The sequence below is a fragment of the Octodon degus genome, unplaced genomic scaffold (assembly GCF_000260255.1).
Source record: "Octodon degus isolate 3935 unplaced genomic scaffold, OctDeg1.0 scaffold00018, whole genome shotgun sequence".
NCBI classification, from domain to species: Eukaryota; Metazoa; Chordata; class Mammalia; order Rodentia; family Octodontidae; genus Octodon; species Octodon degus.
Window position 1 is genome coordinate 6,474,420 of NW_004524594.1, and position 7,201 is coordinate 6,481,620.

Below are 7,201 nucleotides of genomic sequence, written 5' to 3' on the forward strand. Positions count from 1 at the left end.
CGTCACTGGAGAAGATGCACAAAAGCTAAAGCTTGACCCAGCCGTGTCATCTACCACACTGTTTCGTGTGGAGGACAAAATCAAAAGTGATTTAATAGACTAATAATAATAAAAAAAAAACTACTGTAGGTTCACTGGTGGATGATAGCATCAGATGATTTCTATGTGGTAAGCCATGCATACAATGGAATTAGATAAAAATAAAATTTTAAACCATAATTATAACTATAATGAGGGATATGAGGATGAGAACAATGGAACAGAGAAGTATTCAAGCAAGTGTGGTGGTACGAGTGGTTCCAGCTACATGGGATGACTGAAAGGAACAGAGACAGGAACCTTCTAACCTGAACTAGGCCCTGGTTGAATCCCTAACTGCACAAATGCACAAACAATATTTTCACTATCAAGGAATGCATTATCTATTTGAAAAACAAGGTGAAAAGTTCAGGATTTAAAATAGAATACCTTTTGTAAAGATTTTAAATTTTGTATAAGTGGCCACAGTGCACAGTGAAAGCATTCCTCACGGGGGACTTGGACGTGCACATAATGCATCTCACCTAGGTTTTTTGGTTTTTGTTTTTTTTTTCATTTTCCCCTTCCTTCCTTCTTCAAAATCTCTATGAAATTTTTTCTCTTCAATTCTTACTTTTCTTTAAATCCCTTTTCCTTCCTTCTGCCCCTTCTCTTCCTCTATTTCTTGTTTCCACTTTTGTTCACGAACACATCCTTCCTACTTCCTAATATTTACCCTCCGTTTTTCTCTTTATGCTTTGTTTTCTCACATAAGAACAAAACAATATTTAAAATTATATGTCTCATTTATTGTAGTTAGTTTTGTGGTCATGAGGTACATCCATTTGCTTAAAAATGTCTTCAGTTTAATGTTCTTTAAGACAAAGCAACATTAAATTTCATATACATGCTACATTTTCTTTACCTATGCATTTGCTGATGGGCAGATTGGATGTTCCAAGATGTAGCTGTTATAAATTGTGCTGCTGTATACATTGGTATACATGCTGCCTCTGTCACTTTTCTCTCATTACTGGGACAAACTACCTGATACCCAGAATTAAAGAAGGAAAGGAATATTTAGCTCAGTTTGTGGAGGTTTCAGTCCACAATCAGCTAGCTCCAAGGCAGAGTGGCACATGGAAGGTAGTAACAGTTAATGGCAGCAGAAAACAGTAAAACAGCAAGAGCACAAGGGAACAGTGGCAGAGAGCAAGCCTCTTTTCTCTCCTTTATATTGTAAGCAGGATGCCTGCCCCAGGACAGGGCACTCACAGTTGTTATGCCAACACTGGCTCACAACTTAATCACAAACTCTAGAAGCTTACCCATGATTGTATGAGGCTTTATGGGAGGGTACCTAGACACAGACCATGTCACATGCATTGCTATTGTAGGTGATCTTAACTCGGTCAGAGAGGTACCTAGAAGAGGAATAGCTGGGTCAAATGGAACCTTTAGATTCTTTCTTTTTTGAGAAAACTCTAAACTGATGTCCACTGTGGTTTTTCAAATTTACACTTGCACCAACAATGGGGAAGGGTTTCTTTTCCCTGCAGCCTCACCAGTATGTGTTATCTGTTGTTTTCTTGATGAAATGGTGTGAAGGAGAATCTCAATATTACCTTCTATGCATTTCCTTAATGGCAAGTGATGTTGAGCATTTTTTTTTTTATTGGCCATGTCTGCTTTATGTGAGAATTGGCTATGCGTTTCAGATGTCCATTTTTGTATTGTGTCTTTAAGTCTGAAGGGCCTAACTGTTTTTTTTTAACTAGATATTAGTCCTTAATAGGGCTGGCCAGACAGCTCAGTCAATTAAAGTGCCTGCTTAGGTAAACTCAGGGGCTAGGGGTTCAATCCCCTGGCCTGCCATGCTGGCCCTGCTCCCAGGGTGCGCTGAGACAGCAAATGATACTGGGCATGGTGATGCATGCCTGTAATCCCAGCACTTGGGAGGCTGAAAATAGGAGGATCATTACTAGTCCGATCTGTGTAGTGAGACCCTGTAGACCCTGTAAATACATTAAGAAAAATAATTAATTTTAGTCCTCTGCCTGAGAGATAGCTTGTAAAAATGTTTTTCCATTTTGTAATTTTTCTCTTCACTGGTTTGTGGTTTCCTTTAGTGTACAGAAGATTTTTAATTTGATAGGATCCCAGTTGTTGATTCTTTGTCATATTTTCTGTTTTATCCATAAAGTTTTGCCTACACCTACATCTGTAAGAATTTCTCCTAGTCTATCTACCAGCAGATGAAGTAGTTTTGCTGTAATATTTAGGTATTTGGTCAAAATTTATTTTAATTTAGTACAGATTGAGAGATATTTGTCTAGATTCAGGATTTGTCATATGCAAAGCCAGTTTTCTCTGCACTATTTGTTATGGAGGCTATCTTTTCTGCAGCAAAGATGTTGGCCTCTTCATAGAAGATAAAGGGTCTATGTATGCCTGGACTAGCTTCTGTATTTTCTGTTCTGTTCTATTAATCCACAACTCCTTTTTTTTCTTGAGTACAATGCCATTTTCATTACTGCAGCTTTGTAATATAATTTAAAGTTAGTTATTGTGACATGCCCTACCTTGCCTTTACTGAATTGATTTTCGTGGTCTCTTCTGAGTCCATATGAATTGTAGGATTACTTTTTCTATATATATGAGGAATGTTGTTAGTATTTTTACTGGAATTGTATTAAATTTGTATGTCAGTTTTGAGAGTACATTCATTGTCACTATATTTGTTCTGTCCTCCCCAGGAGAAGGGATATCTTTCCATCTTCTGCTGCCCTCTGTGATCTCTGTGGAATGAAACTTTCCACTGAAATGACATTAGTGGGCTTGAGGATGACAGATACAAAATTTTCAATCTGAAGAAAGAATCAAAAAGACTTTAAGTGAACATAGTGTCAAGCATCTGTTTCTAACAGCATAGGTCTAACATTTGCATCAGTGATGGCCCATAATGATAAAATAAAGGAGAGAGCTACAGTAAACAATTTTTGAAGCAAGTAGCTATTGAAAATATCCAACATTTGGTGAAAATCATGCATTTACATATTTGGTAAATTGTGAAAGCTACAGGCAAAATAAATTTAAAAGTTAAAAGTAATAGAGACACATCACAATGGACTACATGCAACCAAAGATAAAGGAAATAACTTAAAAAACACACTGAGAAAATTGACATAGATGAAGGGCACCATTGCAATTGCTTGCTATTTTCATCCGAAGCCAAGTGGCTCAGAAGACAGTGGAGTGTCATACTTAAATTACTAAAAGGAAATATATATCAACTACAACTTCTACATACATTCAAAATAGTCTTCAGCAAAGCAGATGAAATGGAATCACAGATGAAGGAAGAACGTGAATCCATCCCCAACATGCCTAGACTAAATAAAATGCTAAAGAAAGCTCTTCAGGCCAATGGGACACACATGAAAAAGAAACTTGATACGTAGAAATGAAGACAGAACAAGAGAAATATTATGAAAGATGTTTTCTCTGAATTTTTGAAAAGTATAGGGGATAGGCCAGCGAGATAGCTCAGCAGACAAAGCGCCTGCTTAGGCAAGTACTGCTTAGGCAATATGACCACTGTTAAATCTCCAGCACCAGTTGTCATGCCAGCCCTGCCCCCAGGGTGGCTGAGCGGGCCAGAGTCCAGGCATAGTGGTGCAGGCTTGTAATCTCAGATTACAAGCAGGAAGATCACCATGAGTCAGAGCTGCATAGTCAGACCCTACAAAAACCAAATACATTTAAAAAAAAGTATAGATGACTTTTGGGAATAGAACTAAAGCAGTGGTAGGTGATTATATATATCCAATGTACTAAGAACCTAAAAGAACAGAAGGTCCTAAGTGATTGTAAAATATTTAAATTTTATTTACAAATATACAATGTGAACTTTGAATAGAATGTATTGGCTTAAATCTGTGTCTTGTAGTCTTTGGAATTATTACTGGAAAAAAAGGATGCAATTAATATAGGCAAAGTGATAGTAGCTGAGCCAAAACTAACTACAGACAAAATACACAGAAAAAATAATATCCATGAGAAAAACAAAAATCTCTCCGAAAACCAGGAATACAGGAGGCTTCTTAGATGCTGGTGACATGGCTCTGTTACTATGATGGGGGCCCTGGATTCAATTCAGTGTTTATCTCAGGACTGAAATTAATTGAATTAATTGAACTAACTGAAATTAATTGAGTCTCATTAAGCAAAGAAGGAGGAAGAGTGAAGGAGGAGAGAGAGGAGCAGAGACACCCTCAACACAGGATAGGTTAGCTACCTGGTGAAAATTGAATGCATTCCCAGGCAAAGGGAAACAGGAAAAGGGTATCAGCTCATATTACCAATTATTAGCATCATGATGAAGTACTAGCCATTGCAATAAAATAAGAAATACGAATAAGGCATACAGATTTAATAAAAAAGAAAAAAGCGCTTCTATTTGTGGATGGAATTATTATTAGTAGAAAATATGGAGGACTGCTTAAAATGTTCCTTATAACTAATAAGTAAATATATTGAAGTTGTGGAATAAATAACATGCCAAAGTCAGACTCATATAATAACTAGAAATTTAGTTAGTTCTATTGTATTATATTAATATTATTATATTTCCATTTCATTATGTACTTAATAAAAACTAGAAATTTTCACTATGTAAAAAGAATATGACTTATCTAGCACAAAACACAAGAAATACTGATAAACAATATGAAAAAGATATCTGACTGGTAAAAGAGATAAAATAAATCTGTAAATAATTAGAATAATACAGAGAGGTTCAAATTATGAAAATGCTGGCTCTTCACAAACCTAAAGACTCAGTTCAATTCCTAAGAAAATTTCACTAGAATTTTACTTCTTTTAAAAACTGATTCTTATGATCTATTTGGAAAGTCAGACCAAACAGAGCTCACAAAATAACTCATTTGAATGCTTATTATAAAGCTATTATAATCATAAGGATAGTTTGCATGAAAAAATTGCAGCAGAAATGGAGTGCATCTCTACACATTCATCTAAAGTAAATTTTATTTTTTAACAACAAAATATTTTATTTATACTTTTCTAAAATTAGTAACATGGACACAAGTTTTCCTAATGACTAATAGCTAATTTAATGACACAAGATGTTTATCTCAGGACTGAAATAGCTTGTTTGCTTCCGGCAATGTGGTCTAGTCCCACCTACACATATTTGATTAATTTCCTAGCTTCCATGGCCCCCAACATAACCACCATTTTTGTTTTGTTTTATCAGATTTGTAGTAATATAGTTTAGACAAGATATCATTTCTACATCTTGTCCTCTAAATAACTACTATGAAGACAAAACTATGCAGTGTATTAATTATTGTAACTGTCCTACTAACCTATTTTGAAACTGTTTTATTGCTATTTTATCATTTTTCTCATTAAAATGAATAAAAACTACATGAAATAAAATGAATTTAACAAATTAACAAAATTCAAAAGACAAAAATAAAGATTTTCACAAATTTTATTAGAGATAATGGACATCTATATGAATAAAGAAGCTTCTATATATAATTTAAACTTTTTTAAAAGATTAGTTGAAAATATATAATACTTCCAATTGCCAAACCCAGAAGTATAAAACTTCTTCAAGAAAACCAAAGAGATAATCCTTATGACTGTGCACTACAGAGAGACTTCTTAGGTAAGTCACCAAAATCACTTCCAATAAAAGAGAAAAAAATGATAATTCAATTGCATTAATATTAAAATGTGTTTTGTGGAAAAAAAAAAAAACCTTAAAGAAAGTGAAAAGACAAACCTTAGATTGGGAGACAAAATTTTCCACATTGCAGGTCTGAAGGATAATTTGTATCTAAAACCATACAGGTTTCGGAAATCCAACCCTAATAGAATAGCCTCTTAAAAATAGCCAGAAGGCAATACTTCACCAACAAGCATATTCAGATGGTGAGTACACAGGTACAAAAGGCTGAAGGCATCCTATGCTAGGACTCCATAACCATGTACAGGTTTGCTGGTTTATACAAACAGAAAGCGAGCCTTTCCCATTTGGAATATTAGAAGTAGGAAATCTACAGGAAAACACTTCGGCCTGGCTGAGCTTGGAGTGTAGGGCAGGCCACTTCCCTAACACATGTAAGGCCCTGCAGTTAGACCCTTAGCACCACAAGGGAGAAATATTTTCCAGTAGTTCATACAAGCATATGTGTCCTATATGAACAAAATATCTCAGTCCTACAGATTTACCCAAGAGAAACGCACGGTTTTCTTCACAGAGTAACCTCCACTCAAATGTTAATGGCAACTTTATGCACTGCTATCTAAAAGTGAAAGCAATCTCAATATTCTTCTAGTGACTAAACGATATATGCAAAGTAAGATATGATAGAAAATAATTCAGAAATGAAAAGGAATTAATAATTGCTACACACCAAAGAATAGATAACAATTACACTAAGTGTAAGAGGTCAAATACAAAACACAACCCCACGCTTTATAATTGTAATATTATAATATGCTGAAAAGTCTAAGTTATAGAAAAAATGCCAAATAAAAATTGTCATTGTAGGGGTAAAAGAAAGGGTAGACTAAAGAGGGACACAGAAAATGTTGAGGTCGTCAAGCTGTTGTATATCTCCACCACAGTGGCAATCGTCCTGTTCATTTGTGTGTGTGTGTGTGTGTGTGTGTGTGTTTGAGAGAAAGACTGAAAGAAAGAGAGAGAGAGAGAGAGAGAGAGAGACAGAGACAGAGAGACAGAGACAGAGAGAGAGACACAGAGAGACAGAGACAGAGAGAGACAGAGAGCAGAGAGAGAGAGAGAGAGAGAGAGAGAGAGAGAGAGAGAGAGAGAGAGATCTCAAAAGTAGTGAATTTTATGCAAAATAATTGGTGCCTGATACCTTGCTTGGCAGATATTTGGTACGCAATCAACAATAATTATTTCTTTCTTCTTTCTTCTTGCTATTTTGTTCTCTGACTTTAAACATCTACAGGTTTCACTTTCTGCAGGACGCTTTTCCTGCCCCCTACCTCCATTTCTGGCAATGTGATAAACTCGTCTCATTGGAATGCTCTTTCTCTAACACAGATAAAATCCTCTCTGATGGCTTCTTGAACTGTCATGCACCTGAATCCAGTCCTGTCTGGCCCTCTATGCCAGCTG